The sequence below is a fragment of the Xenia sp. Carnegie-2017 genome, unplaced genomic scaffold (genome assembly GCF_021976095.1).
Source record: "Xenia sp. Carnegie-2017 unplaced genomic scaffold, XeniaSp_v1 HiC_scaffold_18, whole genome shotgun sequence".
Classification (NCBI taxonomy): domain Eukaryota; kingdom Metazoa; phylum Cnidaria; class Anthozoa; order Malacalcyonacea; family Xeniidae; genus Xenia; species Xenia sp. Carnegie-2017.
The window spans coordinates 181,960-193,624 of NW_025813480.1; the positions used below are offsets into that span (position 1 = coordinate 181,960).

The following is an 11,665-nucleotide window of genomic DNA, read 5'->3' on the forward strand; positions in this document are numbered from 1 at the left end:
CAAAATTCCCAAACCTCTGAGATCTGGTGTAGTCTATTTATTCAAGTGTCGAGCTGCAACGCTTCGTATGTGGTCAAACCACACGTCATTCACACCAAATTTTCGGAGCACGGAATATCCCCTACAGGCAACCAAGTTTCCCACCCTGCATCATTAAGCATTCTTGCTCACATTAACGCAACTGGACACACCCCCATCTTAGACGACTTTAAAATAATCTCCTCTTCCAACGATACTTATGAACTCTCCATCCATGAAAGCCTTCTAATCAATAAACACAAGCCTTCACTTAATGTGCAAGGAAACTCCATTCCACTTAACCTCTTTTAATTTCTCTTCATCTCACCTCCAAACTTCCTTATCATGTATCCATTCGACACCGCTTCCGTTAGTAGTAATTTAACACCTTTTTGTAAATATAATATCTTGTCTTAACGTCCTATCTATTATTTTGTCTGAAGATGTCTTGAGTAAAGACGAAACGTCACAATAAATTTAAATTTTACAATTTGTTTTTTCTTTGGTCTATTTCTATGGCTCTAATCAGAACTTTATGTTGGGCATTAATTTTTATCACACGTATTCGATTTCCGCTCGGCAAGTCTCTCGCTACAATTTCAAGTCGAATGATTTCGGAAGGAACTATTTTTCACTCTGCTTAACTTTATGGAGTGAATTTATGATAGACCTATGCATTTTGATAATTTACCATCAATTTTTTTGTTCCTCAAATATATTTTTGGTTGATGTTCAAAACATTTATAAAATTATTCAATGTCTCCCTCTCACTTAAAATACTAATATAAATAGTATACTAATATAAAACATAGCATTTATTCCATAAAATGTAGTTCCTGCTGTGTTCTTTAGAAATGCTCACATGTTTAAAATATTATGTATGTATTTGATGAAATACAAAGCAAGTACTTTTTGTTTTATTCATTTCTAGTCAGACGCACCAAAAACTGGCAAAGAATTCAATCTTGTTGCAACACTTAAAGAACGAATATTTCGTAAATTTTAAAGACTTAGTTGTGTTGTGTTCTTTTGAAAGTTAAACACTGATATGCATTAAAATACAATGTTAAATTTTTGAATTCTTTCGTTGCATACAATAACAATGTTATGTTAAGAAATTGCATTGCGTCAGAAGTTAAATTTCATCGCTAGGAGCATGCCTTTTTACCTTGTTGGTTTGTTTCTCACTTTTCTGTGTATACAAATCCTTAGATTATATTTCTAGCAGTGCAGGTTTTGAACACGACACGGTAAAAGTTATATCTTGACGATATGGTATGCCAGGTATACGATATACTTGGCGAGAAGTGCCCACGCAAGCAAATTTTCTTATGAAAAAGAATATCCTGGGAAATATAAGCACTCCTCAGAATTGCAACAAAAGGGGAGCATGCTTTTGGAACTGAAAAGAATAGACTAAAAAACTTGTTAGGTGGAAACCCTGCTGGATTGATGGAAATCGATGATGTTGTACTTAAAGATCTTCTTTCATGGATACTGCAACATACAACCGAAGACAGACTATCTGCCAAAAAAGCGTTAAAACATCCATATCTGCAATCTGCTGAAGAGAACTTTAATATGTTGTGTGATGTGGTGAATCAACTGGAGATGGAGATAAGTGATCCTCTCAACTCAGATGTCCATAAGCAGTTAAATGATCCAGAAAATTGGATGGACCGTATCAACGGAGAAATTTTTAACAATTTTAATGACTTTGACCCTACATGGTTAGGCTGCTTAAAATTTTTACAAAACGTTCGCGAGCAGTGGCAAGATGAACATCATCCACAACTGCCGCCAAGTGAGGGCAACTATAAAAAGTATTTCCTGCAAGTTTTGCCGGAGCTTCCTCTTCTGGTGCACAGAATCATAAGGTATATCTAAGCGAAATCCACTCTAGATCTGGAAGAACAATTTGCTAGTAAGTTAACCATTAAAATATTTCTTTTTCGTCAATGATGTAGCTAATCCATCTCTAAAATGTCTAAGTGTAAAAAATGCAACCTAGTCAGTCAGTTATTCCGGTTATATAATCGAAGTGTAAATTTTCTGTGTTTGATTTGTCGCGTTATGTTTGTTCATTGGTGCATCAAAGATTGTCATGAACAAGCTAACCATTTTAAAAATTTATCTCCAGCATCCCCTTTGCCGGTATGAAATGGTTAAAACGCAAATATATTTTTAAAATATACTAATATTGATATGGAGATAAACATGGAGTAAGTGTTTGCAGGGACGGCGAAGCAACATTATGAAGTGCTGGGCTAAGTCTTCAATTCTACTCTGGCGTCTTAAAAAATTCCTCTAAACAGCGACTTTAGCTCAGTCTAAATATTTTTTTTGCAAAAAGGTTTAGCTCTCCCAGCCCCCCAGGCTGTTAACGTTAGTGCAAAGCTTATGATTAACTGTAAGGATTTTTAAAGTTAGACAAAGTATGACCCTCACATTTATATGTTAATATGAAATATTCATTCGATAATTCTATTTTCTTGGTATTCATGATTTTGGTTCACCACGTCATCTATCCCATCCGAAATTTTATGAAAGATATCGTTTCGTCTTTATCAAGACATCTTCAGACAAATAATAAATAGGACGTTAAGACAAGGTATTATTTAAAAGGTGTTAAATTACTATAAAGAAGAAGGGTGTCGAATGGATACATGATAAGGAAGTTTGGAGTGAATGAAGAGAAGAGGTTGTGAATGGAGCTTCGCACATTAAGTGAAGGCTTCAGGTTGATTGAAGCTTTCATGGATGGAGAGTCCGTCGTATCGTTGGAAGAGGAGATTATTTTAAAGTCGTCTAAGTTGTGTGTGTCCAGTTGCGTTAATGTGAGCAAGAATGCTTGATGACGGCGGAAAACCTACCTGTAAGGGGATATTCTGCGTCCAGTACCCGTAGATGACGGTTTGACCCAATACGTACGAAGCGTTGCTCGACACTTGAATAAATAGACTACACTCGATCTCAGAGGCTTGGGAATTTTGTCCCGGGAAGAAAAAGAGATACGTTGAAGCGGCGAAACAAATTTAATGGATATAACAACCACCACTACTTCAACGGACCACTGCAACAGAATTTGAAAACTCTCTAGCTGTTAAGAACTGTCACTTTATCTTTAACGGGAAAATGTATCAGCAAATTGATGGTGGCTATGGGCAGTCCATGGGCCCTCTTTGCTGATATATTCATGTCCTTTCACGAAAAATCCTGGCTCAATAATTGTCCTTCTTCATTCAAACCACTGCTACCGACGCTACGTTGACGACTGTTTTTACTTTTTCATTCCTGCGATCACGTCCTCTTTCTTGACTACCTGAACCGACAACACCTAACATATTCACATCTGAAGTGAACAAACAGAAAGCTCTCATTTCTTGACATTGATATCTCTCGTACTAATAGAAAATTCACCACTTCCGTCTACCGCAAACCTACTTTCACTGGCCTCTTCACCAACTTCCACAGCTTCATCCCACTTACTTACAAACTTTCATTAGTCTCCTGCTTACTTCACCGCATCTTCAATCTTTGCTCTACTTACGAAAATTTTCATACACAACTCGAATTTACCAGAAAATCACTCACCAAAAACGGTTTTCCTTCACGTATAATTGACCAAATCACACGTCGCTTCCTTAACAACACCTTTGCCCCTAAACCACCTGTCTTGACTGCTCACAAAATGCCCATCTACTTCTGTCTTCCTTTCACCGGCATACACTCCCTTCAAATTCGCACACAAATCAATGTGCTGCACAACCTTTGTGCTGCAGCCTTCCCACATATATCCATTAAATTTGTTTTCCGCCCTTCTCAACGTATCTCTTCTTTCTTCCCCTTTAAGGACAAAATTCCCAAGCCTCTGAGATCTGGTGTAGTCTATTTATTCAAGTGTCAAAGCTGCAACGCTTCGTATGTGGGTCAAACCACACGTCATCTACACACCAGATTTTCGGAGCACTTGGGAATATCCCCCCTATACAGGCAACCAAGTTTCCCACCCTGCATCATCAAGCATTCTTGCTCACATTAACGCAACTGGACACACCCCCAACTTAGACGACTTTAAAATAATCTCCTCTTCCAACGATACTTATGAACTCTCCATCCATGAAAGCCTTCTAATCAATAAACACAAGCCTTCACTTAATGTGCAAGGAAACTCCATTCCACTTAGCCTCTTTTAATTTCTCTTCATTTCACTTCCAAACTTCCTTATCATGTATCCATTCGACACCGCTTCCTTTAGTAGTAATTTAACACCTTTTTGTAAATATAATATCTTGTCTTAACGTCCTATCTATTATTTTGTCTGAAGATGTCTTGAGTAAAGACGAAACGTCACAATAAATTTAAATTTTACAATTTGTTTTTTCTTTGGTCTATTTCTATGGCTCTAATCAGAACTTTATGTTGGGCATTGATTTTTATCACACGTATTCGATTTCCGCTCGGCAAGTCTCTCGCTACAATGATATTTATGGTTGTTTAAGGCAGTCTATATCCAATGAATTATAAATTGCAGGTATATTATAAGTGTGATTGTGAACTTTTCTTTCATTGTTGCAGGTTGCTCCGAGCTAAATGAAGGTTGGTATACTCATGCTATATACTTATTATCAATGCTTATAAATATTCCAAAAATAACAACTAGTTATCTAAGGAGAAAGACAAAATGCTCCCTTCAAGAAAGAAAAATTTTAAAGAAAATTCATGTGATGATCATCCTTTGTTTATAGAATTTTTTTTAATGCATAAAACACTTTTTTACCGGTAAAGTGTCGTAAATTGACGACTGTTGATGAGCGCTTCGAGTACCGGTGTCAATTCAAAAAAAAAACGTTGCATACATGTGTAGAAATACTGTGTAGTCGGTTTCCTGTTGCGCATGTAATCCACTGCTCGTCAGTGGATACTATTTTCTAAATAACATTTTGATAGGACTATACATTGCCGACAGTTCTCTTAGACTGCAATTGACGTACCTATGTTGAATCTGTCGAATCTTTAAATGTACAACGCACAAAGCAAATGTCATTGTATTCATGATCTGTATAGCCAGACTTCCATCGTATGTTTAAATTCATTGTCATTATTAATCATTTAAACAAAAGTCATATTGATTTTCATTGAAGTAGATTTGAGTGTAGATGTGTACGTTTATGTTGGATGTCTGCAAAATGTTTTTTGTATCTGTAACTACGTCTAATTTATTTATTGTTTTAATTAAGTTTTATCACTTTAACACAATTATTGCAATCGTGACCTTCAAACACCGTTTTACGTTATTCGTTTTTAATATGGTTATGTACTTATACGTTGCTTGAAAGTGATGCATGAAGCATGAAAACGGTGCAAAACAAAAAGCATACAAATATTAATATTCATAAATGCGCAAAAGCACTTCCTATCAAGGCATTTAGCTAACATCTCGGATGTTTCGTACTTTCGGTTTGACTTCATGATGTTAATTGTTTCTTCCAAACATTCACAATACAATTTGCTTCATGCTAATCTTGACGGTATACGCACTTTACTACAGACACCATGAGATATTAAATGGTTTGTCTCGTTCCTTAAGCCATGCGTATTTAAAAAGCTCAGTTCCGTTTCAGGCATGACGTCATAATTGCAGATATCGAGAATTATCAGCATGTAGTTGACCAATCACAGCAGAGAATGCCCACAAAGTGAATTATAATAGCTATTATTATATGGCAAGCGTCGCTTCCGGCAAAATGGCGTGCTTTGATTGACTCAGAAACATTTTTGCCAGTCCCCATTATTTTCCCGTAATCGACCATGGTCGAAAACGCGTAATTTTACTGTCGAATGTAAACAAAGTTTGTAATGCAAACAGCCAAAGGCAAAATAAACAAAAAAAAAACATTCACAAATGTGATTCGAAGGAAAAACACTTGGAAAACAGTTAAACTATCCAGAGGATACAATTTGAAACGATTTATTTTTTATGAGCGAAAACTAGGAAAGTGAAAATCAACCCGTAAAAACAGCAAGGACGAGAAAGAGAGCAAGCTTCGTTTCATGTCAAATAATGCCATATAATAATCCTTTCAATAAACTCGCTTTCTCGGTCTTTACTGAGAAATATCGGACCTCTGCCTTTTTGTGCAAACATCGCCCTACGAGTTCGGTCTGTACAAAAAGACATCGGTCCGTTATTTCTCCGTAATACCTCGAGCTCGTTTACTAAGGGCTTAATAATGCGCATGATTGGTAGATGATTTTGTCATTATTGTATGACAACCAATCATGTTGCAAATTTAGCGTCGCGCGCGGAAAATTCCGCCTGGTTAAAAAAAGGCTTTAGATTTATTTGTGATAGAACGGTTGTGGTTGACGATTGTGCTTTTAATATTGGGCGATTTGTGCTGTTAAGATTGTATAAAGATTTAAAGAGGGTGGTTAAATACTTTTCTAACATACAAAGAAATTGTTTGTAACGTTGGTTGTTACATTCTTACTATAAGGTTAAGTTAAACCACTGATTCAATTTAAATTTGAATATTCAGTGAAATCATCTACATGATGATTAGTACATAAGTTCACTGATTAACAGAGCCATAGTTTTATTATTTTAATTTAACTGAAAATCATCAATAGGTGTGAAACACTGGGTAGTAAATCATATCAAGTATTGTTTGAATATGTAATTCAAAGTTATATATGTATAAATATGTATAATTTTGAATTACATTTAAACAATATACTTGATACAAAAAACAGACGTACGTATTTCTCATGTTATTTTTTGTAGTAAACGATGAAAGAAGTTTGGGTGAACTTCCAAAAACAGGTGGATAAGTCTTTTCAATATATATTTACATGATGCTGATTTTTGATGATTCAAGTAAACTACGAAATCTCATTTATCTTTTTGTTTTCCGTAATTATGTATTTAATGGAGTAGACCAGTCTTCATCTTCTAATACAAAGGGTAACGCATATTGTTGACAGTCATTGATGAAATTTCATAACTCTGCTATTTACTTTTGTATTTTGTCTGATTTATCTTTAGGAAAGAAAATGCAAATACCATTTATAAGACAGCTTTTCATTCGAAGAACTAAACCCAAAGGAAAAGGTAATCCTGCGCATGTTATCTACATGAGAATTAGCAGATTTTTCAAAAAAGAATTGTTAAAGAAATCTTTGGAGCAAGCTGTCAAAAGAGCACGAGGAATATCATTTTTAAGATAGAATACCTGCGTCACTCACAGATTTATCTTTAGGAAAGAGGACGACGAAAACATTACCCAGATTGCATTACGTGGAAGAAGGTAAACATGTACATGCTGATATTTCATCATTCTGTGAACTCACGTTAACTGGCTTTTCAGAATCACAACTTCCAATTAGGAAATCTATCACCAGTTCTTCGTCATTGTGTCAAAAAAGTGGCGGGAGAGGTAATGAAGAGTGAAATAGCTCACTAAACAACACCTTAACCGTAATGCTAAGTTTTGTAATAAACATTCATTTTGTGATGTAATGTTTTATAATTGTATTTTCCAGCTGCTTTAGAAAAGCTTTATTCGACATATCAATCCGATGTTAATGTCAGAAATGGTATTAATTCAAAAAATGGTAAGTAATAAAATTTTGTTAACAAACATTTACTCAAATATCTATACATTGCCATTTTGAACGCTCAATTCCAACAAGACTGCATTGCAACTTATAATTATTGTTTCGAGAGATACGTAACTACTGATTTTTGTGTAATAAATGACTGCAGTTAATCTTTTAATCAACCGGAAGTGCAAACCAGGCTTTGATACTTACACATTTTTTATAATACTCTATGTACAGTTTTGTCTACTGCGGACATCTTTTTTTTAAATCAAAACGTTGTCATTGCTTTCAAATGTTTTGTTTGATATAATTTCGTTTACTTGTTTGTGAATAGTTTTAGATTCTCGAAGATTATCAATCAATCAATTAAACTGTGGGATTTATCGCGAGCTATGTAGTAAACTAAACGATGAGTTGTATCGCATGGATTGGAAAACACTAGCTGGAAAAATGAATTTCACAGCTGGTGAGGTTAGAGACTTCTCAAGAGAACCGAATCCTGCTGATGTGTTGCTTCAACACTGGAAGACGACAAGCATTAACCACGATGTTCCTGCTTTGATCAAATTGTTGAAGGAAATGGAGATAAACGATCTAGTGGATTTACTGGAATCAAACCAAGATGATTATCAGTAATTTAAAATATCAGTCATCGTTTGTTACACCACGTAAATATTACTTACATGAACAATTTTTATCATTGTTTAGGAATACTTTTACCAGCATTGCAACATTGCTTAAGGGTCAAAAAGATGAGAGCAGATGACACGCGTAATATCATTTACCATTTGAACATTTACCAGGTAGAATTCGATTAGAATGATAATAGGAAAATAAAAATAGACAAATTCTCGGTATCGCTAGTATCGAATGGACAAAGATCTTTTTCTTGTTATTTTAAATAGTTATGCAATTAAGTGTGTCATTGACACGCGTAATATCACATTTTTCAATGAATTCTTGCATTTTAGATGAACGGACTATTCTAAATTCTAATACTGTATATCTTACATGCCAACATCCTTAAGGTTTTTTTCTTCTCATTAGGTGCTGCATGGTAGCGCCTTGTCTGATTCGGTTGTCCAAATTTAGAATCTCCTGTGTTTTTTAAATCTAGTCGACTGCAATCAATGGTTAATCACAAACATTAAACAGTTATACTATAAAACGTTCCATTTGCTGTGATTACAATAAGCGGATTGTGTTTTGATTTATGCTTTTAAATTTCTTGGTAGAGATTTGTACGGAAAAAAGTAACTTCCAATTACGTTCACATTGACAAAGACCCCATTGCCTTACTGAGTTTAAGGTGTCCCTGATTGTGATAGCTTCATCATAATTGGTTAAAGTAAACCATTGCACTTAATTTGTTTTAAATCAAGTTTATAAAGATGAAACTTGACGATAGTAGTCTTTTCTATACCTTGTTATAGCTACCTTGTTGCTGTGACAAATTTTTTGTGATTTTGTTGTTTTGTTGGGTAATAATAATTTTTAGAATCTGTGAATAATAAGCTTTCCCCTAAGATGTAGCTACTTTGCTACTATTATGATAAATATTTTGTTTCGACAATAAAAAAAACACCCTTATTTGGCGTGCATCAAATGATTATCGTAGATTTTTGACGATTAACTTCATACAGTTGGATGTTTTAAAACATTGATACAAGTAACGTTTAACAAGGATGAGTACAATTTCTGAAAATTTTCTTCCTGCGTATGTTTCATTTTTATAAATTTTTATCTATGTTAAGGCTAATAATCACGGAAAGTTGCTTTGTTGACGTACGGCGTTGAAGGTTATGATGTTATATGTAATTTAAACGCCTTAATGATTGAATATTAAAACTGTGCAAGCATTCTATTTTAATCTTTTCATTTCAACGAGTGAGAAAGATGAAGATTTGATAAATATATATTTATGATTGCAGAATTTCCTAAGTTCGATATTCACCTTGGATAATACAGAATTTATAGAGTTGCCTTCAACGAATGAAAAGTTACTTCATGGATGGCGGTAAGTTATATACAATCAAATTTATGCGAGACCCTCGTAAATTGTGTGTAAGCTATACATGCAAATATATGGATATATTTACCAACATTTTATCGTAGAACATACATGTTCTTTATTGATCTTTTTATCTCGATAATCGTCGTCTAGAGATTTTATGTCTAGAGAAGTTATACTAACAAATTTTTGTATAAGGCACTTATAAATTGTATCTTCCATACGTAGTGATATACTTTCTAACATTCAACAAATACTCCTTGATTATGCTTTCCTTGTTATCGCGTCATCTCAGAATATTTTACGTCTCCTTGCCCCCAATATTTTTAAGCATTTTCGATTCAAAATCCCTTCATGAGATTGTTTGTGTAAGATAATAATAATATCCATAATAAATTTTAAAATAGCTTAAGAAGCATTGTGCTTCTTAACTGGACGATTTTCCAAAGCTATAGTTTACAAAGTTTAGGTGTTGAACAACACAAAATAAGTCAGTTTTAAGTTAATGTCGTCATCAAAGAAGAGTTTTTGACAATTCAAATGAACCTTCGGCATACAAGTTTTAGGCACCGCGGAGGATAGATAATTGGGGGCTCATATTCATATATTCATGTTTTAATCCTTAAAAAACAATGGATTTCAAAAGATCATATATGAATATATGAATATTAGCCCCCATTATTGATCCTCCGCCGTTCCTGTTTATTATATGTTCCTTGTCATTTTGAGCAAAAACGCGACAAAGTGTTGGATATGAATAGATCAAAATATTGTATCATTCTGATTACAAATTGTATTACAATGCGAAATAATATTGGTCAATTTTGGTGAATCTCAGCAGAAATAGATCCGTCCGCCATTTTTTCTGTTCCGTTCCGCCGTTCAGTGGTTTTATTTGTTTGAATTTTGTTTCCTGAAATAAATTTAGAGGAGTTTGTAAAGATGGGTTCTGGCGGCGCCCATATGCCTTCTCGTAGAGGTGTCTCCCCTTAAATCATTCGTGGGGTATTCCCCCCTGGCTGTACCCCTGCCACAACGCCAATGGTTCGTGTTTCATAGATATACATAGGATTGATACATAGGCGTAGGAACAGATTTAAATTTTGGGGTGGAGTTAATGTCGACGAGTATAGTATTTACTCCACCTTTATTTTTTGAAGCTTTAGGGAGTCTAGTACAAACATTGAAAATGGAGAAAGTCATGAAACCTTTATAATTTAGTTGTACTTCATTGCAATACACAAAGTGCAAGTATTGTTCAAGAATCAATACATTTCACAAGACGAACGAATTTAACTAATAGCCTAAGCGATTGATCGTACTATTTGCAAGCTACGAATTCTAGTTCAATGTCAGACTAAGATGTATTCACTCTCTGAAGAGTTAAAAATAGACCTTTGTTGTATACATTAAATCGGTACAAAGAAGTTTGTGAGCTTTACTACACATACAAGGACTTACGTTTTCATGATGTCGCTTATCGTGCTAATTCAAGTGATATCCATAATTCGCATTTGATCTTATCATAAATTTTGCTCGTTTGCGGTCTTTACTAAATCTGACAGTATTGATGTTGTTTTCCTGTTTAAGTCAATTTCTACTTCGTTTTTGAACTTTCTGTAGTCTGTGTGATAGGTAAATAAAATAAAACCCCTATATGCACCTATCACAAGTTCAATATTTGCATAAGATCTAACTTTATTTGTCAAACCTGAGCTCCAGTTCATATCAAATACTGCTATCCGCGTGCAACACTGCATACTCTTTTTTAAGAAGGCATCGATCGCTGCCGTTCTGACAGTAAAACCTAGTCTCGCTCAAAGATTTTATGGTAGATTAAAGTGAGCCACTTCAGCCATTAGTCAACCTAAAGGACAAGAATGAGCTACACAATATAGAATTGGCTCTAGTAACTGCATTCAGATGTCGAGTCATATAGGTATTTGCTTGTTTATGACTGTTCAAGTCAGGAGAAGGTTGCCGCGAATAAGGATGTACACAGTATTTTATCAAAAGTTCCCAAAAACGTGT

The 11,665-nt window shown here is 34.6% G+C and overlaps 1 long non-coding RNA gene across 1 annotated transcript; it reads left to right on the forward strand.

The window, feature by feature from the left end:
* Positions 1-1,593: 1,593 nt before the first annotated feature.
* Positions 1,594-8,496, forward strand: LOC124437908. Its single transcript, XR_006945898.1, has 6 exons — positions 1,594-1,942; positions 6,806-6,844; positions 7,067-7,132; positions 7,281-7,328; positions 7,964-8,255; positions 8,332-8,496. It is a non-coding gene; the product is annotated as an uncharacterized LOC124437908 (long non-coding RNA).
* The last annotated feature ends 3,169 nt before the right edge of the window (positions 8,497-11,665 follow it).